The sequence below is a fragment of the Hemitrygon akajei genome, chromosome 16, assembly GCF_048418815.1.
Source record: "Hemitrygon akajei chromosome 16, sHemAka1.3, whole genome shotgun sequence".
In the NCBI taxonomy this organism is placed as follows: domain Eukaryota; kingdom Metazoa; phylum Chordata; class Chondrichthyes; order Myliobatiformes; family Dasyatidae; genus Hemitrygon; species Hemitrygon akajei.
The window spans coordinates 11205053-11231840 of record NC_133139.1 but is presented as its reverse complement, the minus strand read 5'-3'; the positions used below and the strand labels follow the sequence as shown (position 1 = coordinate 11231840).

The following is a 26788-nucleotide window of genomic DNA, read 5'->3' as shown; positions in this document are numbered from 1 at the left end:
ATTCCGCACTCTCACCGCCCTCTAAATGAACAAGTTCCACTTGAACATTTCACCTTTCTTCCTTAACCTATGACCTACTCGTTCTATTCTCACCCAACCTTAGTGGAAAAAGCCTGCTTGCGTTTATGCCATGCATACTCCTCATAATTTTGCATATTTCAATTAAATCTCCCCTCACTCTCCTTCATTCCAGGAGTAAAATCGTAACCTATTCAACCTTTTCCTGTAATTCAGTTCCTCAAGTCCTGGTAACATCCTTGTAATTTTTCTCTATACTCTTTTGATCTTATTACATCTTTCCTGTAAGTAGATGAATAATTCTGCACACATTATTCCAATTTAGGCCTCATCAATGTTTTAGTAGAAGTTAGAGGATTTTTTTTTTTTAAACTTTTTTTTATTGTTTTCAAATTGTTACAGAATAAATGTGCATGAAAAAAAAAAGTGTTACCCAGCCCCCTCCCCTTAACCCCTCCCCCCTAACATCCCTATTAATAGAAGTTAGAGGATTGTAACTTTAGCACTTTGGTAGAAGAAATGAAAGGGCAGACTATTTTCTAATTGGAGAGAAAGTACAAAAAACTGAGACGCAAAGGGTCTTGGGGTCCTTGTGCAGGATTCCTTAAAGGTTAATTTGCAGGTTGAGTCAGTGGTGAGGAAGGCAAATGCAATGTTAGCATTCATTTCAAGAAGGTTAGAATATAAAAGCAAGGATGTAATGTTGAGAACTTAGAAAGCACTGGTGTGGCCTCTCTTGGAGTATTGTGAGCAGTTTTGGGCCCTTAGAAAGGATGTGGGGAAATTAGAGAGGGTTCAAAGGAGGTTCACAAAAATGATTGCAGGATTGAATGGCTTGTCATATGAAGAGTGTTTGATGACTCTGGGCCTGTATTCACTAGAATTCAGAAGAATGAGGGATGACCTAATTGAAACCTATCGAATGGTGAAAGGCCTTGATAAGAGTGGATGTGGAGAGGATGTTTCCTGTGGTGGGAGAGGCTAAGACTGGAGGACACAGCCTCAGAATAGAGGGACATCCTTTTAGAATGGAGATGGGGAGGAATTTCTTTGGGCAGAGAGTGGTGAATATGTGGAATTCTTTGCCACTGGCAGCTGTGGAGGCTAAGCCTTCATGAATATTTAAGGGAGAGGTTGGTAGATTATTGATTGATCAGGGCATAAAGGGATACAGGAAGAAGGCAGGAGAGCGGGGCTGTGAGGAAAATGGGATCAGCCATGATGAGGTGGTGAAACAGACCTGGTGGGCCAAATGGCCTAATTCTGCTCCTACATCTTATGAATCTTGTACAACTTCAACATAGCCTTCCAACTCCTGTATTTAGTACTCTGTTTTACCAAGGCCAATATGCCAAAAGTTCTCTTATAGCCTTATCTACCCCTGATGTCACTTTCAAGAAATTACAGGTCTGTATTCCCAGATCTATAGTCCTATTTGAAAAGGAGGCATAAGGTATGGATTTGAAGCGTATAAAAGTACTCTACAAAAAGTAGTGGATACAGTCCAGTCCATCACAGGTAAAGCCCTCCCCACCTTTGAGCACACCTACAGGGAGTGTTGTCACAAAAAATCAGTCAAATGAATGTTTACAATAAATTAAATGGAAAATGATCCACTGTCATTTAATAACTCCTCTTTCCTTGGGACAACTCATAAGTTAGTTAAGTTATTGTTGTATGTTGAGTGTCTTTAAGTCACCTCATCTGTATGTGAGCTTTTACAAGAGGGAATGAATTGAAAGTGTTTTGAAGCTGGTGATTATTTAGTGTGATATTAGGTGACATGGTGGTGGGTGCATAGCAGCTCCAGTGATCCAGGGTTGAACCGGCCCTCAGGTTCTGTGTGTGTGTAGAGTTTGCACATTCTCCTTGTGACTGTATGGCTTTCCACAGTGTATTCCAGTTTCCTCCCACATCCCAATGACATCCTTATAGTTTAATTTGCTCCTGTAAATTACCACTTGGAACATACACAAAGTTCTGGAGGAACTCAGTAGGCCAGGCAGCATCGATGGAAAAGAGTAAACAGTCGACGCTTTAGACTGAGACCCTTCATCAGAACAGGATTCTGATTTACCTAACCCCTTGTGTTAGGTAAGTGGTAAATAAATTAAAGGGGAGTTGATGGGCATATGAAAAAGTGTAAGTTGCTAGGTTATAGGGAATTACAGGGGGGTGAGAATTGGACAAATGGGATTGATCTGTTATGGGCCAGCATTGACCTGGTGGGCCAAATGGCACCTTCTGACATAATAAGTAGGTAAGATATTTATTAACATATTTATATTCCAAGTGTTGTCTGTGGTTTTCTCTACCTCAAATGTGGTGGTGGCAGTACTCTCATAGTGTTTAAAAATTATTTAGATGAGCACTTAAGAAGATAGAACATTACAGCACAGTGCAAGCCCTTCAGCCCACAATGTTGTATTGACCTTTTAACCTCCTCTAAGGTCAATCTAACCCTTCTTTCTTGCATAACCCTCTGTGTGTATAAAATATTTCAATATTAGAGTAATCATGTATTTGTGTGTATGTGTGTGTGTGTTTGAGTAAACATTCTTCATTTAAATGATTAATTAAAGATTATCTGTAAAAATATATTAATTGCATGTCATCACCCTACCATGTGATATGTGCATGCCTCACTTATGGTAAATATGAAGTTAGACCTGCATTTCGGACCCCCATGTCTTCCTTTAAATTAGTTTAATGTTTTGAACTTACAAAACATAATACCTCAATTTTTCTATCATCCATGTGCCTGTCTGATGCACCATCAATAACTCTTGGAGATGTGAGGCGAGATATAGGCTTTTATTGGCTGGAAGAAAGAACAAGCAGCAAGTGACCACCACACTACATCCTGGAGACTGAGGCCAGGGCTGTGTCTCCAATCGCCTTTATACCGGGGTCCGTGGGAGGAGCCACAGGAGCAGTCAGCAGTGGGGCGTGTCCAGACAGGTATATGTAGTTCACCACACTGTCTTAAGTTTCTCCTAATGCTCCTAATAAATCTGCCTCTACCACCACCCCTGGTAAGGCATTCCACATACTTGCCACTCTTTGGAGAAAAAAGAACTTGCTTCTAGCATTGCCCTATCAATGTAAAATTATGCTTGAATCACCAAGGCATGGAGGGCTATAGATAAGTTATTCATAGATCAGGGGGTTCCCAACCTGTGGTCCACAGATCTCTTGGTTAATGGCCATGACGTTGAAAGGTTGAGAACCCTTGGTATAGATGGATAATTGAAGGTTGACAGGAACAGTGCACCAAAGGGCCTATTTCTGTTTCTAGTACACTTGTATGAACAAGTTACAGTGAGATATCATTCCATTGCAACATCTCTGCTGCAATAATTTCCTTAATGCATGTTAACAAAGACCATTGGTTTGAAATGAAACTGTGTTGTGTAATTTGGCTGTAACTCCCTTCTACATGTATCAGGTTTTGCTCTTCCAAAACAGATTCTTATAAATCTACATTACATTTCAAATCCACCATGACTCAATTTAAACATTTTAACCTTGTGCTTAAATCCCTCTGTAGACTGTTCCCTGTGATTCATTCTGACTCCTCTCTCACTTACTTTGTTTTTCTGCATGATGTCCTCTTTGCTCCATTCCTCTCTTGAGAAATTTAGCTTTATTTGTCACATGTATAGATATTGAAACAATATGTGAAATCTGTCATTGGCATCAAATTAGTGAGGATTGTGCTGAGCAGCCTGCAAGTGTCCCATGCTTTCGGTGCCAACATTGTATGCCCTCAATTCACTAATTCTAACCGTACGTCTTTGGAATGTGGGAGAAAACTGGAGCATCCAGAGGAAACACATGCAGTCACGGGGAGAACATAAAACTCCTTACGGGCAGCAGCAGGAATCAAACCGTGGTTGATGATTATTACGCTACCATGCTACCCCAGTTTGTATCCAGCTGGTGGTGTTGTGGCATCAGCACTGGACTTCAAGGCAAATAGTCCCAAGTTCAAATCCAGCCCACTCCTTGCACATTTTCAATCTATTCTGGTTTGAGCATTGAGTTAGTAAAAAAAAAGTCAAATGCTACAGAAACAATGAAAATGCCACTCAAACCGCTAAAGAGCATGAAAAGGGACAACAACAACAACAATGCTACCCCTGTATTCCAGATGTGGCCCTATACAACGAAAAAGAAAGCACCTTACTTTTGGGAGTTGAAACCCAATCTTACTGCTGACACAGTAAAGCATGGCATTAACTAATACGCTACCACGCTGCCCTATATCTAAATCTTCAATTTCAATCTCTGCTGTAACGCTCAGAAATTCCATTCTAAACCTTTCTATTCCTCCAAACCCATCTGGAGCATCCTTTCTGGTTACCCCTCCTAGTCTCCTATGAATACACTCCAAATCTCAGTGAAGCACCTTAGATAGTTTGCCATGTTAAAGACAGTACAAGACTATTCTTGTGGTCCTGATCTCCCCATGTTTGTGCTTCCCTGGACTAGATTCAAAAGATCCATTGTCTGAAGCATCCCAGAAGCAGCATAAGCTGTATATGTAATATACCAAATCCAATGTGGAGACTGCCGCAAACACTACATAGTACAGAGGGAGAGAAAACTATCCAAGAGATTACTTGAACATCACCTAGCTGCAGGAAGTCAAGATTCTCTGTCATTCATCTCCATATATGAAGACCAAGAAGGAGGGTTTCGGCCCGAAACGTCGACAGTGCTTCTTCCTATAGATGCTGCCTGGCCTGCTGTGTTCCACCAGCATTTTGTGTGTGTTGCTTGAATTATCAGCATCTGCAGATATCCTCGTGAGGACACAAGTTTATCTGGGGAAACTACAAAAAACCTGGCAGAAACACAAGACAAGAAATCAAGAGAACTCTTAGAAGCTTGGTTCTCAATGGAATACTCTATTAACAAGCATATTGAACTGGACACAGTTTATCAACCTATGCATCTGCAGGATCAGGGCCGTGAGGTGGGCTACGGACACCCAAGGAACCAATGCTCACAATGACTGATACCAGGGATACGGCCAGCCAAGATCACTCAGCTGTCTGGTTGGCTGGGACTCAATGAAGACTAGCAGCCAATGCAGCAGCCAACCAATCAGAATAACGAGTCAGACCAATATACATGTGAGCACTCGGCAGAAACAACACTCAATTACGCAGTGATAATGTCACCTCGACTGATGATGAAATGTTTGCACCTTTACCTCTAGGCTCGACGAACAAACCTGCAAACAAGTCTGAGCAGTAACAGAGCCCCCAGCAATGTATGGATAAAGCCCCATATCAAAGATAGTGCAACTGCTTTGACAGTTGGTAAAGTCCAATGCCCAGCTTTCTAAGTGGAAAAGTTTGATGATATTCAGAGACATTTAAAATCTGTTAAGACTTAATAAATTAATTATCTTTAAAATTACTGAGAATATAAATAAAGTTAAAAATACTTGAAACATTCATAAATAGAAGAAAATTGATAAATGAAGGATGTTAAACCAGAGAGAAGTATTTTAAAGAGTAGCTTCCCTTCTTTGCTTCAAAACCACATAGAACATAGAATATAGAACAGTGTAGCAGAGCAGCAAGCTCTTTGATCCATGCTATTGTGACTAATTAACTAAGCTAATGATACCTTATCCCTTCAGCCAGCACAAGGTCAATATCCCTCTATTCTCTGTATATTCATGTACCTATCTAAGAGCCTCTGAAACACCTTTATCATATCTGCTTCCACCACCCCCTCTGGCAATGCATTCCAGGCACTAATGTGTAAGAATAAAAATCTGCCCCACATGTGTTCCTTTGAACTTTCCACCTCTCACCTTAAATGTATGTCCTTCAGTGTTCAGTCGGTTGAACACAGGAAAAAAATGCTGTCTTTATCCGCGCGTCTCATAATTTTATAAATTTCTATTTGGTGTCTCTTCAGCCTCTGCTACTCCAAAGAAAACAATGTCCAGCCTCTCCTTATAGAGCCTACCTTCTAATCCAGGCATTCTCTTTGTAAACCTCTTCTGTACTCTCTCCAAAGTCTCCACACCCTTCCTATAAATGGGTGACCAGAATCAAATGTAATATTCTAGATGCATTCTAACCAGAGATTTATAAAGCTGCAGCTTAACTTACTGGCTCTTTAACACAATGCCTTGACTAATTATGCAAGTGTGTCATATGCTGCCTTTACCACCCTATCGACTTGTGCAACCTTCTTGGGGATTTGGATCCCAAGATCCTTGTGTACACCAATGCTGTTAAGGGTCCTGCTATTAACAGTGTAATTGCCCTTTTCACTTGATCTCCCAGAGTGCAATGCCTCACACTTGCCTGGATAAAACTCCATGCCCATGTCAGCAACTAATCTATTTATTGCAGTATCCTTTGGCAACCTTCTATGCCTTTCCACAATGCCACTAATCCTTGTGTCATTCTCAAACTTATTAAACTACCCATCTGTGTTTTCATCCATTTATATATTACAAACAATAGAGGTGCCATTTTGGGTCCCTGCAAAACACCACTTGGCATGGACCTCCAGCCAGAATTAGACTCATCAACCACTATTAGTCTTCTATAGGAAAGCCCATGTTGAATCCAAATGGCCAAGTCACCGTGGATCCTTAGCAAGATAATCTTCTAGAAGAGCCAACCATGAGGAATCTTGTTGTCTATTTGGACTTTAGAATAGAGAACAGTATAGCACAGTATAGACCCTTCGGTCCACAGTGTTGTGCCAACACTTTAACCCAGGAAGGTCAATCTAATCCTTCCCTCCTACATAGCTCTCCATTTTCTTTTATCCTTTCTTTTATCTAAGAGTCTCTTAAATATCCATAATATATCTGCCTCTATCATTACCCCTGGTACTGTGTTCCATGCACTTACCACTCTGTAAAAGAAAAACTGTCTCTGACATCTCTCTATGCTTTCTTCCCAGCATCTTAAAGTGATGTCCCCTCCTATTAGTCATTTCTGCCCTGGGGAAAAAAATCTCTGGCTGTCACTCAATTTTTGCCTCTTATCATAATGTAAACCTCTATCAAGTCATCTCTTATCCTCCTTCTCTCCAAAGAAAAAAGCCCTAGCTCACTCAGCCTTCATTAGACATGTTCTCTAATCCGGGCATCCTCCTGGTAAATCTCCTCTGCACCTTCTCTAAAGCTTCTCCATCCTTCCTATAATGAGATGACCAGAACTGAACATGATTATCCAAGTGATCTCTAATCAGAGTTCTGTAGAGCTGCAATGTTACTTTACAGCTATTAAACTCAATCCTCTAATAGAGGGCAACACACCATATACCTTCTTAATAACCATATCAACTTGTGCTGTAAATCTGAGGGATATATGGATAGTGACCTCTGGAGCCCTGTTTTTTTTTACACTGTTAAGGATCCTGCCATTAACCCTGTATTCTGTATTTTAGAAAGGAATTCAACATCCGCTTCTCTGCATTCGTCAATTACATTTGTCACCACCTCAGAAAAACTCAATCAAGTTAGTAAGATATGACCTGCCCTGTGCAAACCATGGTGACTCCCTAACTGCTTTTCCAAATGCTCATTAGCCACTTCTCAGTCCACATATCAATCTCCATTGACTGCAATGGCTCTCCTCTGATTTCTAGACCTGATACTCGGGGTAAGTGCAGGGAATCTGAGCAAGCTGAAGCTGGTGGGTTCCAAATGCAGCAGTGGAGTGAACTGACTTGGATGAGAGTCATCAAAGGCTATTATTTGTAAGTCTCAAGCCAAGACTGCCATCACCACCCAGTTAAGAAAATGAGTGCTGATGACAATCTTGGTTTTTAAGCCTTTTAAATTGTATTTTTAAAGATTCTAGAGGTAAGCCAGTCCAAGTCACTTCATCCGATTGCAGCACTTGGAATAAGAGACTACTCAGTATGGACAAGAATATACTCGCCATTCATGTAGTGGTAGAGCTGCTTCAGAAGATTAACCTCATCCTGATTAGAACTGTCCTTTATTCAGCACAACTGCTGTTGAACCCAATATCTACCCATTGCATCATTGATGTACCATGTTTATCTGTAGGATATTGTGCAACAGTTCTATGATATTTCGGCTGTACTTTCCTCTGCTCTGCTCTTCATTACAGAAACACGGCATGAAAGGAAACAGGTCTATATAGGAGCAATCCAACTAGTCCTACTTCCTATCCTCTTCCCATTGCAAAGGATGAACAGTATTGTCATATGGACACCATCTGAATATAACACAACCACTGAATTTGGGCATATTGATGATCAAAGTAAATTTGTTATCAAAGTACGTATATGTCATCATCTACTGTATTACCCCGAGATTCATTTTCTTGCATGCATTCACAGTAGAATACAGATATATGATATAATACATGAAAAACTACACACAAATAAAAAATGTCAAACAACCAGTGTGCAAAATAAGATAAATTGTGCAAATATGAAAACAAGCAAACAAGTAATAGTGAGAACATGAGTTGCAGAGTCTTTGGAAGTTAGTCCTTAGGTTGTGGTATCAGTTAAGTGTTGAAGTTATGCTGGTTCAGGTTATCTATGGTTGAAGGGAAATAGCTATTCCTGATCCCGGTGGTGTGGGACCTGATGCTGCTGTACCTCCTTCCTGATGGCAGTAGTGAGATGAGAAAATGGTCTGGGTGTCCTTGATGATGGATGCTGCTTTCTTGTCGCAGCATTCATATTAGATGTGCACAGTAGTAGGGTGGGCTTTTCCTGGGATAGATTAAGGTGTATCCACCACACTTTGCATGTATCACAATTGCTTCATTGTTGCTAGAATTCTCAAACACAAAACTAAGTGGAAGCACTACCCTCAGATAGGCTGCAGTTATTCAACAAAATGACTGATATTGTCTCCTCAGGTCACCTGGAGTGACATGAACAAAATGCATTCCTGTTGATCCCATTTGCACCCATCTGCCCATTCAAAAGGAGTCTAGAACCAAAGTAATTTTATAAAGCACCATCTTTTCTCACTTTTTTTCCTGCCATTTAGCTCATTTTTACTGAGCTCTCTCATGGCCAAATAATCAAGATGTTAGTTATATTGTAAGTCATCGTGCAGTGAGTGAAAACAGCTTTTAAAATAAACTCTTTCAGAACATCTACACATCTGATTGTTTCTACTTTAATGCTGGGTGATGTAAAATAGAATCAAAGCAGCATATAAAATGATGCAACAAATCTTTTTATCATGTACAAACTTGTAATTTCAAAATAAAACTAAGGCAGGTGTTATCTTTAATCAGGGAAGATCTATCCTTCCCACCTCCTCACATATTTATCATCATAATTCTGCTGAAGCACTTCAAGCATCCAGTCCATTCAAAATAGAACTCCAGAATCAGATGTAATATCATTGGCATATGTCGTAAAATTGTTATGCGGCAGCAGTACATTACAATACATTAAAAAAACTGAGATTCAGTAAGAAGGATTTTTTTTGTTAAGTTAGTACAAAAAGAGGGGGAAAATAATGAGGAATTCAGTGTCCATTTAGAGGAGAAGAAAGTGTTCTGGAATCATTGGGTGTGTGCTTTCAGGCTTCTGTACCTCCTTGATGGATAGCAATGAAAACAGGGTATGTTCTGGGTGATGGGCATCCATACTGATGGATGCTGCCTTTTTGAGGCATTGCTCCTTGAAGATGTCTTGGATGCTGGGGAGGCCAGCACCCATGATGGAGCTGACGACATTCATAACTTCCTGTAGCTTATTTTGATCCTCCTAAGTCTGCAGACGCAGTGCAGTGTCTGTCAGCCACACGACGTACAGGCAACTGATGCTCGTTAGACACTGTACAGCAACAGTCTTCTGTCTCAATTAATTAGCAATAAGTCCCAACTAAACAAAGGGAATCACAGTTACTTCTCAATTAATTTTTGTTCTATAAGAGTTTTCCCAAATAAAGATACTGCCTGATTAACTTACGGCCCAATTAACTGAAATCTTCTGTATTATCCAACGACTGTGAAACATGTGCCAGGCATGATGGACTCTTCTCCCTTGAAGGTGTCATTATAGTATAAAAGACAAAATTTACCATGTAGGAATGATAAATGAGTAAAGTATTTAAAAATTGTTCAGTGATGTAGTAAAATTGTTCAGTAATATGTAACTATATATTTGGGCCTCAGCTGTTATCAAGAATTAAAGAAGTTTCACCTGAATTTTATCCCATCAGGGAAGAGGCGACACAGCATCCATGCCAGGACCACTGGACCATCTCCCAAGTAAATACAGATGCAAAAAAATTAAGAACTCCCCATCTCTTTTGGCTCCATGCATAGATTTCCATTCTGATCTTACAGAGGACCAATTTTGTCCCATGCAATCTTTTTGCTCTTAACATATCTGTAGAAGCCCTTAGAATTCTTCTTCACCTTGCCTACTAGGGCAAACTCATGCCTTCTTTTAGCTCTCCTGATTTCCTTAAGTGTTCTCTTTCATTTCTTATACTCTATAAGTACCTCATTTGTTCCTACTTGCTTATACCTGCTGTGCACCTTTTTTTTCTTAACCAGGGCTTCAATATCTCTTGAAAACCAAGGTTCCCTAATCCTGTTATCTTTACCTTTTATTTTGAAAGGCACATACAAGCTTTGTACTTTCAAAATTTAATTTTTGAAGGCCTCACGCTTACCAAGTACACGATGGCTAGAAAACAGCTTGTCCCAATCTACACACACCAAATCCTTTCTGATACCATCAAAATTGGCCTGTGTCCAATTTAGAATCCCAACCTGTGGATCAGACTTATCTTTCTCCAAATTTACTGTGAAACTAATAGCATTATCAGCACTAGATGCAAAGTGTTTCCTTTCACAGACTTCTGTCATCTTCTATCACTCCCTAATAGCTAATCAAGTATTGCACACTCTCTCATTGGGACTTCTACGTACTGATTAAGGAAACTTTCCTGAACACATTTGACAAACTCTATCCCATTTAGTCCTTTTACAGTATGGGAAATATCTTGCTGAAAATCAATACACCTGAGGGCCTTGCCATTTACTGTCTACAGACTTTTATGACAGGGTAAAGTTGCATGAATTTACTTCAAAGAGAAATCTATAGACTGCAACTCTTATACTCTTAAAATGTTTTGCTCTGTTGTGCACTCCATATGTTTTATGGCATGGAGTCCACAGTAATGTCTTGTACTGGGGGAAATTGCATTTAGTATGTGATTGAAGTAACAGCTTCAATGCTTAATCTGCTTTCTGGAATATCACCCTTATGGTACAGTATATCCAATGAAATAATTTTAGAATGATATAAAAATACTTAAATGAATAGGAATTTTACTTGCCAATGAGAATTATTAACAATGGACAATTTTAACGAAAGAATTTGGAAGATTCTAATATTTAGCAAGCTTAAAGGACCATTTTATAGGTCAAAGAGCAAATATAAATACTTGATAAATTAGTCAGTTTTGTGTTTCACACTCTCAGTATTTATGACTTTGAGTTGTATTATGAATATAAGAGTGAATTCTGCCTTATACACAGCCACAACTGAAATACATATTGAATCTGCGGAAATCCTTGTCACAGATGGCTGTGGAGGCCAAATCATTGGGGATATTTAAAGCAGAGGTTGATAGGTTTGATTAGAAAGGGCATCAAAATTTATGGAGAGAATGCAGGGGAATGGGTTTCAGAGATGTAATAAATCAGCATTGATATGAATGGTGTAGCAGACTCAATGGGCTGAATGGCATAAATCTACTCCGATGTCTTATAATATTAATGGTTAACCAATAGAAAGCAGAGAGTTGGGATACATATGTATTTCTCTAGTTGGCAATCAGTGGTGAGTGCTGTGCCACAGGGGTTGGTGCTGGGCCTGCAACTGTTCACAATATACATTAACTGCCTGGAAGAGGGAACCAAGTCTGGTGTACCTAAGTTTGCTGAAACACTAAATTGAGTAGGAAAGCAAATAGTGCCGAGGATACAGAGAGTCTGCAGGGAGAAATAGATAAGTTAAGTAAGTGGGCAAGGGTCTGGCAGATGGAGTATGATGCTGGTAAATGTGAGGACATCCACTTTGGAAGGAAAAATGGAAGATCAGATTATTATTTAAATGGTAAAAGATTGCAGCATGCTGCTGTGCAGAAGGACTTGGGAGTGATTGTGCATGAATCACAAAAGGTTGGTTTGTAGTTGCAGCAAGCTATCAAGAATGCAAGTGGAATATTGGCCTTCATTGCAAGAGGGATTGAATTTAAAAGCAGGGAGGTTATGCTGCAACTGTACAAATTACTGGTGAGGCCACACCTGGAGTACTGCGTGCAGTTCTGGTCTCCTTACTTAAGGAAGAATATACTGGCTTTGGAGGTGGTGCAGAAGAGATTCACCAAGTTGATTCAAGAGATGAGGCTGTTAGACTATGAGGAGAGTTTGAGTTACCTGGGACTGTACTCCCAGGAATTCAGAAGGATAAGAGGGGATCTTATAGAGGCATATAAAATTATGAAAGGGATAGATAAGATAGAGGCAGGAAGGTTGTTTCCACTGGTAAGTGAGACTAGAACTAGGGGACATAGTCTCTAGATTCGAGGGAGTAAATTTAGGATGGAGATGAGAAGAGTGGTACTTTTCCCAAAGAGTGGTGAATTTGTGGAACTCTCTGCTCAATGAAGCCATGGAGGCTGCCCCAGTAAATGTATTTAAGACAAGGTTGGATATATTTTGTACAGTGGGGGAATTGAGGATTATGGAGAAAAGACAGGTAGGTGGAGATAAGTCCATGGTCAGCTCAGCCATGATCTTATTGAATAGCAGAGCAGGCTCAATGGGCCAGAAGGTCTACTCCTGCTCCTGTTTCTTATGTTCTTACGTAATGTAAGTGTGTTACAATAGGTACAACACAGGCTGGAGAATGTTCATCAACTATTTGAAATAAAGAACATTTCTTGATTTTTCAGTGTGGTAGATCTTGCACAACACTGTTCTTTTTACAGGCTGGTAAGCTATCGACATTACTTGAGTAAAGTTAATATCTTGTAGATAAAGTGCTGATAATCCTTTGTGACATTATAAACATAGACCAGTGTATCCTGTAGTTCAGCGATTGTAAAGTTCCAGCATTTCTCCATTGACCATGAGCAGAAGAATCAAACAAAGATTATATATCTTGGCTGAATGATTTCTTACATGTGTGCAACATTATGGGTTAAAAACACTGTGCAGATGTGTGGCCTGTACTTCAAGGAATTCAATCTCATGGTTTGCAGAGATTTTTTAAGATACAAGAATTTAATCTCTTCCTATCTATGTTTTGTTATCTCTGTCTTGCCCACCTTTACTGTTTCCATCGTTTTTAAAGCATTAAGTTCCTGAAAAAGGATCTAGTGCTTTTCCAACATATGTGATGAATAAACTCGTCTCGGGCTTCCAGCTGGGTACAGGTATCAATTTTAAACAATGTTTTGATGACAAACTCTTCCATCTTCATCAGCAATGATGCCTGGGAATATCTAGTCTGGTGACATTTTATCCTGTCATCCTTCCTTCCTCACCCAGTCAGGTTTCCACTGTCTCATCTTGTTTACAATCTAATTCTAGTTCTTACTTAGAGCAAAACCTTCGTCTTTGTTAAAATTATTTTCCTCTAGTTGTATTTCAATGGTTTCCTTCACCAGGTGGTCCCAAAATCCATTGGCACCAACAGAGCAGTGCCGGTATTGAACTCCGGGCTCCGATACCACAAGCTGTAATAGCGTTGTACTCATTACCACGCTACTATGGCAGCATGTGGGAATTATTAACAGAATTAGTGAATTTCATTTCTAATTAAAGCAATTACAATTATATACACCTTAAACCTATATGTTTCATAACTTCAATTGTTTTTGAAACAAAATGATGACTGTCGGTTCAAGTTGCTCTGATTGACAACTGGTGGTTCTAGGAACTGCCAGGTGTCTGCTGTTTGGGTGTGAGTACATCTCCGGTTTTCAGACTTCAACTTCCGGCTGATGCCCAGACCGGTGCATCTGACCTCCCGCTTCACCATTGGACCCACCACTGTGCCCAGCAGTAGAGGACTGATGCACTGAGACTGTTTCACTGCGTTTCCCATCAGCCTTACCTCAGGGGAGGTCAGGGTACAAACCCCTTTATTTGGGAAGAGATAAATACAAGAAAGTCTTCATTAAAATAAAGTAATGGTTTTAATTACCTTTACTTCATTATCATGATTAAATTTATTTCATTTTTAAGAAAATAAGTTCATTTATTTAGAGATAAAGTAAGGAACAGGACCTTCTAGCCAAACGGGTTGCACTGCCTAGCAACCTGCATATTTAACCCTAGCCTAATTATGGGGCAATGTACAATGACCAGTTAATCTACTAACCGGTACATTTTTGGACTGTGGGTGGAAACCGGTGCACCGGTGGAAACCCACGCAGTCATGAGGAGGACATAGAAACTCCTTTCAGAGGATGCTGGAGTTGAACACAGAACTTTGATGAGCCAAGTTGTAATAGCGTCGCACTAACCACTACGCTACTGTGTCTTTATTGAAGTTTTTGACAGTAGCAAGCAATCAAATGACACAGACTTGGACTGTGATGTTCTGCTACTTGGGGCCTGCTCTGCTTAGCAGATGTCACTCGACTACAAGAGCTCATCTTGTCTGACTCTCCAGGACAGGAAAAAAATCTTGCACTCTATCGATTACCTGCACTGCAATCTTTCAGTAGCTTCTGCACTTCATTCTGCGTTGTTACTATTTTACCTTATTCTGGCTGAATGCACTATGTAATAATTTGATCTATATGAACAGTATGCAAGAAAAGTGCTTTCACTATGACAATAATAAACCAATACCAATTAAGTGCTGGTGGATGTTTACTACACATGGCAAGTAATGTAGCATGTAGGACAACGTTTTACAGCACCAGTGATCGGGGGTTCAATTCCTGCCACCATCTATAAGGAACTTTTCTGTTCTCCCTGTGACCACATGTGTTTCCTCCAAGCCCCTCAGTTTCCTCCCACTTTCCAAAAAGGTGTACAAGTTAGGGTTAACGAGTTGTAAGGCATGCTACTTCAGTGCCAGAAGCATGGTGATACTTGATGGACTGCCTCCAGCACTCCATCGGACTTTTCACCTTATGTTTTGATGTACATGTGACAAATAAAGCTGATATCCATAATTAGAATGGCTGGTTCCGGTATGATTTTTCCCCTCAAGTTTCATTGACAGCAAGGTTCTTCAAATAGCAATGAGGCAAATTATAGAGTAAACTAAATTGGATTGGCTTTTTGAGGGAAAAGTATTGATCTGCCCTTGGAAGTAACTGCCTTCCCTATGGAGCATAGATAACGTGGATGGCCACGGTCTTTTTCTTGGAATAGGGAAGTTTAAAATTAGAGGGCATGGAAAATGTAAAAGGACCTGCAAGGGGCAGGTTTTTCACAGAAGTGATGTGTAAATGGAATGAGATGCCAGAGGAGGTACAATTATGTTTAAAAGACATTTCAACTGGTACATAGGTAGGACTGATTTAGAAAAATGGGTCAAATGCGGAAGAAGATGCGCCAGCGAACAACACGTCCAAGGACGATGTCCTCCAGGCATTTCACAAAACTACTACTTCCACTATTTTTATGTCTTTTTCTTTCAAATGTGATTCTGCCATTGTTGAAGCTTGGATTCTACGTTTCAGTAGTGTGTTTTTAGGCCAATTGTCCAATCTGGTGCTTTACTGTCTCAGAGGTTGAAAGTTGAGGTTTTGGGCGAAGCGTGCGACCTCGAGGCCAAGAAGCCTGGAGAAGGGGTGCAAGTATATGATCAACTCAATTTCTCGCCAATCTCGCTAATTAAAGCATCGAGGAAGATTAAAATGATCGAGGCATGAGCGGAACACAAGCATGTGTTCAGTGCCATCTACCAGGCTCTCTGTTGACGCTGCCGGAGGATTGACTGGGGTCCTGGGTCTTGGGCAAAGTTCAATTAACGTGGTTTGTAGATTGGACTCTGTAGTTCACGTTATGATGTGTTTCTAGTTATCTGCCCGCTCCTTCCTTCTGTTGCTATTTTGGGTGATTTTGATTGGGACAGCCTGCAAATAATGAACAACACAGAGCTAGATTGAGATGAACTGATTATGTCTGAATTCTTTTCATTTTGAGCAGTACAGTGCAGTACAAAAATTCTGTTTTTTTTGTTTTTGTTTTTTGCCGTTTATGAGTTTTTTTTTGCACGTATGGAAGGGAGTTTGATGTTTATTTTTGAATGGGTTCCATGGTTTTTGTTTCATGGCTGTGTGTGGGAAGATGAATCTCAGGGTTGCATACAGCATACGTACTTTGATAATGAATGCACTTTGATTCTTTGAAATGAGACCAGCTCAAGTGGGCAACTCAGCATAGGGAAGCTGGGCTGAAGGACCTGTTTCTCTGTCATATGACTAATGCTGTGGGATTGTTTCATGGTAAATTAAATCAAATGATCAGGAAACACTTGACTTCTAATCTGAGAAACAATACATCCAGTTGAGGGCCGCTTGCTGTAGTAAGAACCACAACCAAGCTGGCACACAAGTCGGAGCAAATGAAAGACAAAATCACTTATTTTACTTTAAGTTCATTATAATTGGATTTTCATTAGCCAAATCAGCATTTCCAGATTATTTCTCCATCCCATTCACATTTTAACATATTTACCTGTGGCCTGCTGCATTGCTATTTTGAGGTCCCAAGTAAGCTTGAGGAACAGCACTGCATCTCCTATCTGAGCATGTCTAGCATTAACATGATCAGAACCAGCATCAGGTTTAATATCACCAGCATACATCATGAAATTTATTGTCTTTGCAGCAGTAGTACAATGCAATACATAATCATTTTAAAAACCTGAATTGCTTTAAGTATAGTTTTCTTAATGATGGACACCACCTTTTTTTTTTCAGGGTCTCGGCCCGAAACGTCGACTGTACTCTTTTCCATAGATCCTGCCTGGCCTGCTGAGCTCCTCCAGCATTTTGTGTGTGTTGCTTGGATTTCCAGCATCTGCAGATATTCTCTTAACTCTGCATTAGTTTACCATGTTTGTAAATAATATATAGATTTCAAAATGAAGACTGTGGGGGACACTTAAGCTCAAGATATTGGTTAATATCTCAGAAACATTTTAAAGCTAGAAAAAAAATGTACTTCCTTTTCTTAGATAATGGGCAATAAATGTTATTCCTACCAGTAATCTCTTATCCAACAAGCAAATGAAATGGACTCTAAACTACAAATTCTGTTTTAAAATATTTAGTTGAAGAAATTGCAATTTGTTTCTTTAGCCTAAAGGGGCCTCTAACTTCATATTTCATCACCTAGACCACATGCAACTAAGGGCAACATTTCAAGATATTTGGAATGAGAAAGGTTCATAAATTCTTTATGGTAGCACAGGTGAAAATTTCATAAAGGTAAAGCTGAAGAAAACTAGTGAGAGAATGAGGAATTGTCTACTGCAAATGCTGGACTGCTGTTTAACTATGCTCGGATGCAGGCAAGAAATTACTATTTGCTTCACAGTGTTATGATGGCCGTCAATTTGTCCCAGTTGATCATTTTATTTTTATTTAGAGATATAGCACAGTAACAGGCCTTTCTGTCCCATGAGTATACCGCCTAATTATACCCTTGTGACCAGTTAACCTACTAACTCATACAACTTTGGACTGTGGGAGGAAACTGGAGCAGCCAGAGGAAACCAACATGGTCACAGGGAGAACGTGCAAACTTCTTACAGACGGTGGTGGGAAATGAGCCCAGGTTACTGGCACTGTAAAAGCACTGTGCTAACCATTACTCTACCATGCCTCTCATAGACAGCCTAATGTGGAGCCCTAATTTACGAAGGATATTGTGAGGAATGCATTTCTTAAATGTGCGTCGACTATTGTTTTTGCACTGAAAGCTTAGCTAATATTTGTGTCTTAAGGTGATACCAAGGTTCATTGCCTCAACTGATGGAAGGGTCAGTCATTCTACTTCATCCATTATTTCTGGAATTAAAGCCCACCATTCACATCCAGTACTGATATGTCTGTAGTAAAGACTGCTGGGATACTGAAGCTGGGAAATATAGCAATCACTTCCTTTATTTTCATTTGAGGTGGAGAACAATTGTAACATTCCCAGCAGAGGTCAATTAACTCAGCAACAGGCCCACGTGGGTGCCATAGTAGTGCAGTGGTTAGAGCAGCGCATTTGCAGATCCGGGCATTCCGGAGTTTGGAGTTCAAATCCGGTGCCTCCTGTAAGGAGTTTGTATGTTGTCCTCATAACCGCATGGATTTCCTTTGGGTGCTTCAGTTTCCTCCCACAATCCAAAGACGTAGCAGTTAGTAGGTTAATTGGCCATTGTAAATTGTCCTGTGATTAGGATAGGGTTAAATAGGTGTGTAACTGGGCAGCGCAGCTCATTGGGCCGGAAGGGTCTGTTCCCCGCCCTATTATATAAATAAAAATAAATTTCCCTGTCTCAGTTGCAGGTTGTTGTTTTTTTCAGCTCTCAAAGATATTCAGGGATGGCTACAAATATGCACAAATAGGGCAGACTTCCCCAAATATCTGTTCGGTTGCCAGGCAGGACTTTCTGTTCCTCCTGCAGATGGGAATTATCAAAACAAACTGCGTAATGAGCTGGCCTCTTGCAACATGTAATTGAAGAGATCATACTAATTCTCAGGAAAAGTGTCGTCAGCCAATGCATTTTCCTGGATGCAATCCAAAATGAGGATAGGAAGCTAGGTATTTTATAATTAATATTGGAAAGGACCACTTGCTTGTCCTATAACACAAATATGACTGCAAAAGTTCAAAGTAAATTTATTATAAAAGTACATATATGTCACATTATACAACCCTGAGATTCATTCTCTTGCGAGCATCCACAGTAAATACAAGAAACACAATAGTGACGCCCTTCATTGGTCAGGGTTTACCATGTTGTGTATCAGGTGTATACCAAGTTAAGAGCCCATGGTATTACAGGAAAGTTACTGGCATGGTTAGAGCATTGGCTGATTGGTACAAGCCAGCGAGAGGGAATAAAAGGATTCTTTTCTGGTTGGCTGCCAGTGACTAGTGATGTTCTGCAGGGGATGGTATAGGGACTGCTTTTTATGCAGTATATTATCAATGATTTAGATGATGGAATAGATGGCTTTGTTGCCAAGTTTGCAGGTGATCGAAGATTGGTGGAGGAGCCCGTTTTGTTGATGAAACAGGTAGGCTGCAGAAGGAGAATGGGCAAGAAAGAAGCAAATGAAATACAATTTTGAAAAATGCATGGTCATGCACTTCGGTAGTAGAAATAAATGTGCAGACTATTTTCTGAACAGGGAGGAAATCCAAAAATCTGAGATGCAAAGAGACTTGGGAGCCCTTGTGTAGAACACCCTAAATGTTAAACTTGCAGGTTGAATCAGTGGTGAGAAAGGCAAATGCAATGTTAGCATTTATTTCAAGAGATCTAGAATACAAGAGCAGTGATATGATGCTGAGGCTTTATAAGGCACAGTTTTCGGCTCCTCATCTAAGAAAAAATGTGCTGTAATTGGAGAGGATACAGAGGAGGTTCACAAGGATAATTCTGAGAATGATAGGGTTATCATATGAGGAACGTTTGATGGCTCTGGGTCTATACTTGCTGGAATTTAGAAGGATGAGGGGGGATTTCATTGAATCCTTTCGAATGTTGAAAGGCCTAGACAGAGTATATGTGGAAAGGATGTTTCCCTTGGTGAAGGAGTCTAGGACAAGAGGACACAGCCTCAGGATAGAGGGGCATCCATTTAGAACAGAGATGAGGAAAAATTTCTTTAGCCGGAGGGTGGTAAATTTGTGGAATTTGTTACCACAGGCATTTATGGAGGCCGGGTCGTTGGGTGGATTTAAGGCAGAGGTTGATAGGTTCTTGATTGGACACGGCATCAGTGGTTACAGGGAGACGGCCGGGGAGTGGGGCTGAGGAACGGAAAAAAAGATTCGGCCATGATTAAACGGCAGAGCACTCGATGGGCTAATTGGCCTAATTCCGTTCCTAAGTCTTATAGTTTATATGTGATATGCAAGCCAGGGCAGTTCGATATGGAGAGTAAGCTGTTATCCATTCAGCAGGCTCCCCATCTCCACGCAGCTGTTGAATCCAAAGGGATGGCAGAGACATAGTTTGGCACCAGCAGCATCCAGTCAGCACTGAACTCAACATGGGCTGAAACCTTCCCCAAGAGTGGGTAGAGCCACAAGGCAGCATTGGTTTGAGATTAGTTTTCCTTCTAGATCAGCTGTGTTTGCCCAAAGCGACTGATCTTAAGGCACCAATAACCCTCTTTGCCCCTTCTTCTGTCAGTAGAAATGGCTCCACCAGGCTTCCTAAGCCATATGTGAGAGCCAGGAACTGGACTTGGTTCTCAGATGCTGTTTGTGATGCATGCCATTGGGAGCATTTAATAGGTAGTGGGAGAACATGGAAAATAGAAAACCTACAGCACAATACAGGCTCTTCGGCTCACAAAGTTATGCCGAACATCTTCCTACCTTAGAAATTACTAGGCTTACCCATAGCCCTCTATTTTACTAACCTCCATGTACCTATCCAAAAGCCTCTTAAAAGACCCTATCGTATCCGCCTCCACCACCGTTGCTGGCAGCCCATTCCACGCACTCACCACTCTGAGTAAAAAGCTTACCCCTGACATCTCCTCTCTACCTACTCTGAAGGACCTGTATCCTCTTCTGGCAACTGTTTCAGCCCTGGGAAAAAGCCTTTGACTATCCACATGATCAATACCTCTCATCATCTTATACACCTCTATCAGGTCACCTTTCATCCTTCGTCGCTCCAAGGAGGAAAGGCAGAGTTCACTCAACTTACTCTCATAAGGCATGCTCCCCAAACCAGGCAACGTCCTTGTAAATCTCCTCTGCACCCTTTCTATGGCTTCCACATTCTTCCTGTAGTGAGGTGACCAGAACTGAGCACAGTACTCCAAATGGGGTCTGACCAGGGTCCTATATAGCTGCCACATTACCTCTCGGCTCCTAAATTGAATTACACGATTGATGAAGACCAATACACCATACGCTTTCTTAACCACAGAGTCAACCTGCACAGCTGCTTTGAGTGTCCTATGGACTCGGACCCCAAGATCCCTCTGATCCTCCACACTGCCAAGAGTCTTACAATTATCATTATATTCTGCCATCATATTTGACCTACCAAAATGTACCACTTCACACTTATCTGGGTTGAACTCCATCTGCCACTTCTCAGTCCAGCTTTGCGTCCTATCAATGTCCCACTGTAACCTCTGACAGCCCTCCACATTATCCACAACACCTCCAACCTTTGTGTCATCAGCAAACTTACTAACCCATCCCTCCACTTCCTCATCCAGGTCATTTATCAAAATCATGAAGAGTAAGGGTCCCAGAACAGATTCCTGAGGCACTCCACTGGTGACCAACCTCCGTGCAGAATATGACCCATCTACAACCACTCTTTGCCTTCTGTGGGCAAGCCAGTTCTGGATCCACAAAGCAATGACCCCTTGGATCCCATGCCTCCTTACTTTCTCAATAAGCCTTGCATGGGGTACTTTATCAAATTCCTTGCTGAAATCCATATACACTACATCTACTGCTCTTCCTTCATCAATTTTTAGTCACATCCTCAAAAAATTCAATGAGTCTTGTAATGCACAACCTTCCCTTTACAAAGCCATGCTGACTACTCCTAATCATATTGTACCTCTCCAAATGTTCATAAATCCTGCCTCTCAGGATCGTCTCCATCAGCTTACCAACCACTGAGGTAAGACTCGCTGGTCTATAATTTCCTGGGCTATCACTACTCCCTTTCTTGAATAAAGGAACAACATCTGCAACCCTCCAATCCTCCGGAACCTCTCCCATCCTCATTGATGATGCAAAGATCATCACCAGAGGCTCAGCAATCTCCTCCCTCGCCTCCCACAGTAGCCTGGGGTACATTTTATCCGGTCCCGGCGATTTATCCAATTTGATGCTTTCCAAAAGCTCCAGCACATCCTCTTTCTTAATATCTACATGCTCAAACTTAGTCTACTACAAGTCACTTACTCCAATTAAATGCTGTTCTAATTTGTCTGTTCCTATCTCTCTCCAATGCTATTGTAAAGGAGATAGAATTATGATCACTATCTCCAAAATGCTCTCCCACTGAGAGATCTGACACCTGACCAGGTCCATTTCCCAATACCAAATCAAGTACAGCCTCTGCTCTTGTGGGCTTATCTACATACTGTGTCAAGAAACCTTCCTGAACACACCTAGCAAACTTCACCCCATCTAAACCCTTCGCTGTAGGGAGATGCAAATCTATATTTGGGAAATTAAAATCTCCCATTACAACAACTATTATTATCACACCTTTCCAGCATCTGTTTCCCTATCTGCTCCTTGATATCCCTGTTACTATTAGGCGGCCAACAAAAATACACCCAGTAAAGTTATTGACCCTGTACTGTTCCTAACTTCCACTCACAGAGACTCCGTAGACAATCCCTCCATGGCATCCACCTTTTCTGCAGCTGTGACACTATCTCTGATCAACAGTGCCACACCCATACCTCTTTTGCCTCCCTCCCTGTCCTTCCTGAAACATCTAAAATCTGGCACTCAAAGTGACCAATCCTGTTCCTGAGCCATCCAAGTCTCTGTAATGGCCACCACATCATATCTCCAAGTACTGTCCACACTCTAAGCTCATCGGCTTTGTTCACAACACTCCTTGCATTAAAATAGACACATCTCAAGCCTTCGGTCTGAGCACATCCCTTCTCTATCACCTGCCTATCCTCCCTCTCACACTGTTTATAAGCTTTCTCTATTTGTGAGCTAACCTCCTCGTCCCCAGTGTCTTCAGTATGGTTCCCACACCCCAAACAATTCTAGTTTAAACTCTCCCCAGTAGCCTTAGCAAACCTCCCTGCCAGGAAGTTGGTCCCCCTCGGATTCAAGTGCAACCCGTTCTTTTTGTACAGGTCACACCTGTCTCAAAAGAGGTCCCAGTGATCCAGAAATCTGAATCCCTGCCCCCTGCTCCAATCCCTCAGCCACACATTTATCCTCCTCCTCATTCTATTCCTATTCTGTCGCGTGGCACAGGCAGTAATCCCGAAATTACTACCTTTGCAGTCCTGCTTCTCAACTTCCTTCCCAACTCCTTGTAGTCTTTTTTCAAGACCTCCTCCCTTTTCCTACCTATGTCATTGGTACCAATATGTACCACAACCTCTGGCTGTTCTCCCTTCCACTGCAGGATATCTTGGACACGATCCGAAACATCCCAGACCCTGGCACCTGAGTTTCTTCCCTGCATCCACAAAATCATTTGTTTGACCCCCTAACTATAGAGTCCCCTATCACTACTGCCTTCGTCTTCCTTTCCCTACCCTTCTGATCCACAGGGCCAGACTCTGTGCCAGAGGCACGGCCAGTGCCGCTTCCCCAGGTAGGCTGTCCTCTCCGCCCCCCCCCCCCCCCCCCACCAAACGGTACTCAAACAGGAGTACTAATTGTCAAGAGGTACAGCCACAGGGTTACTCTCTAGTACCTGACTCTAAACCCCTCTGACAGTGACCCACTTGTCTGTCTCCCGTGGCCCTAGTGTGACCACCTGCCTGTAACTCCTCTCTATCACTTCCTTGCTCTCCCTGACTAGGGGAAGGTCATTGAGCTGCATCTCCAGTTCCCTAACTCGGTCCCTCAGGAGCTGAAGCTCGACACACCTGGTGCAGATATGGCTATCCGGGAGGCTGGGAGACTCCAGGACCCCCCACATCTGACACTGAGCACAGAAAAATGGCTTCACACACATACTGACTACTTCGCCTTGTCCCGTTACCGCCTAAGCCCGCTGAGCCAAAGCCCTACCACTCTGCTGCCTTTCACTCCACTGTCCGCTCTGACGCTGCCCACTGGATATGGCTCCCTTCTTTTTAAACCTTTCGCGCTGTACTGGCTGACATCATGCTCCTGCACAGTCTCGCCTCTTTAACCCAAGTAGTTAAAAAACTCCCTTAGCTTCGAAAAATCAGCAGTTCACTCGCAGCCTTCTTGCTCCAAATATTCCTAATACTGGGAAACACAAAATAAATTGAAGACTGTATCCAAGAGGACAGACATCAACCAATGTGCAAGAGACTACAAACTACAGAAACAAAATGAAAGAAAAATAAAAATAATAATAATAAATAAACAATAAATATGGAGAATATGAGTTGAAGAGTCCTTGAAAGTGAGTCCATAGGTTATGGGAATAGATCTGTGTTGCTATAAGTGAAGTTATACCATCTGGTTCAGGAGCCTGATGGTTGAGGAGTAATAACTGTACGTGAACCTAATGGTGTGGATCCTGAGGCTCCTGTATTACCTTCCTCATAACAGCATTGAGAGGAGAGCATAGCCTGGATGGTGGGGGTCCTTGCTGATAAATGTTGCTTTCTTGAGAGGATACTCCATGTAAATATCTCACTGATGGGATAGGTTAAAATGTTTGATGAAATTTGTTGAAAAGAAAAACATCAGAATCAGAATTATTATCACTGTCATGTTACGTGAAATTTGTTTCATGTCACATTAGCAAAGGCCTTCATTGGTTTATCTTCTCACATTAAAGTATAACCTAATATGAGTAACAGTAATGTGACAAATTTGTGCTGTTTCAAGTAGACTATTAATTCCTACTGCTGAGCCACACCCACAGAATCAATTAGGAAGTCTAGTATTAGAATGCTATCACACTATATCAGTCAAGGAACATTTAATGTTTAGCACTGGAAATAGTGGCATTTTGGAATAGAAGGCATGATATGCCCTTAAGGCTGATGTACTTGATGCAGGCATGCCCTGTTCCTTGCTCCTGCTCCTCATCAGTAATCACCTGGGAAAATCGTCCCAGTCATTTGGGAATCCAAAGTAGAGCAGTTTCGATGATGGGCCATGAAGCACAACTCCCCAGGGAACGGGGGCTAAAGTGCACTCAACATTGCTCTTAACCTGATCAATACCATCGTGTGTGGCTGTATCAGTGATTCAGGGTGCATGGGCACTGACAGTTCTACTTCACCCTGGTGTTGAAGATGGGTCTGTCCCATTGCTACACAATATCACTGGATATTGCAGCACTGTCTTTTGTGGATGAGCTTTTCCAAGAAAATGCCTTTGTCTGCAAGTCCATCAGGCAGTGGTCAGTGCAAAACATCCTGCAGACGCTGAGGGGAAAGGATCCTTTGGAGTGGTGGGGGGGGGGGGTGTTCCCTGAACAAACTGTCCAACAAGCACTAAGACCTCACTTAGATGGTGTTGAGAGAGCTATCATAGATCCTTGCAGTACAGGTGACATATCCGCCCAACACACGTCACCCTAGGGACATAAGTGGGGAGCTGTGGATTTACTAAAAGGCTGTGGAGAAAGATCCAAGGGTCCTTATTGTGGTTCATTCCCAGCAACTGTATAACAGGACTCTTAACTACAAGCTGTCCCCAAGGGTTCACACTGAGACAGACATCAAGTGCTGCTCAAAGGTTATCAACTCAATGAAAAGCAGTCTTAGATCTATCCTAAACTTGGTCTTCCTTAACAGTGAGATGTTTGTAAGGGAAGGCTGCTGTCTGGCAAATTCTGGGGAAAAACACTGACCATTTGGTGCAAAGGCTCTGTGGGGGAGAACCAGTCCAGGCTCCTTCCTCTGCCCCATGTGAAGAGGGCTGAGTCAGGTAGGGAAGCCCCTCAATGAAAGGGTGTATCGCCCCAGGTTCCAAAAAAAATACTACTGAATGTAAAAGTTTTGCACTGATTCTTGATTTGTCTATATTAAGTTTTAATTTTGAAATATAAACAAATTTTATCCAACTGTTGCCAAAGTATTTTCATGTCCACTCAAATCCCACTTCCTGCTGTCAAAAATCTACATTTGTCTTCCAGAGTGAGAGAAATCATCAGGTGAAAACCATCACTAGGTAGGAATTTGGACCAGGAACCTTGGCTGTTTCTTCAGTTCAGCAGTGCATCGGAACCAACAGAATACAAGTAAGTTTTGGCTATGTTGCCTATAAGATGGAAATTATGTAATACAGTGCAGCACACATCTTTGGTTCTGCACTTAAATACATCCCAATTACACTTCCAACTTCCAGTGTGAGACCTTTCAGGCTTCACCACTCATGTTATCGATAATTATTATTTTGTTACTATGTTTTCGCATATTGGTTATTTGTCACTGTGTAGTTTTTCATTGATACTTTTGTATTACTTTGTTCAACTGTACACACCTGCAAGAAAATGAATCTTAGGGTCTGGGTCGTACATGGTGGCACATAGTATATGCTTCGACGATAAATTTACTTTAACTTTAGCCAGTTGGTGGTGTAGTGGCATCAGTACAGGGCTTAGAGGCAAGTGGTCAAAATCCAGCTGGCACCTTACATGCTTTACATCTGTGCAGGGTTGAGAGTCGAGCTAGAAACATGGCCTTGTAAAAAAAAAGTGCTAAAGAAACAGCAAGGCTGCTGCCTGGTGTGCCACAGAAGCAGGGAGTTGAATTTTTAAAGGACTAGGACTGTAATGTCAAAGTGACACTTGTTTTGTAAAAAAAAATGTACATGTTGATTATAACATCAAGCTTTAAGTGGAGGACAAATCAGCGATAGATGCTGGACAATTATTTGTCTGT

General features: G+C 41.4%; 1 protein-coding gene across 5 annotated transcripts in view; it reads left to right on the top strand.

Moving 5' to 3' along the window:
- Window positions 1-26788, top strand: part of LOC140739757 (uncharacterized) — a 222581-nt gene that overhangs the window by 33494 nt on the left and 162299 nt on the right. For all 5 annotated transcript variants that reach the window (XR_012101740.1, XR_012101739.1, XR_012101738.1 and 2 more), the window contains exon 2: window positions 26041-26145. The gene's annotated coding sequence lies outside the window, so the exon portion shown is untranslated. The remainder of the gene's footprint in view (window positions 1-26040; window positions 26146-26788) is intronic.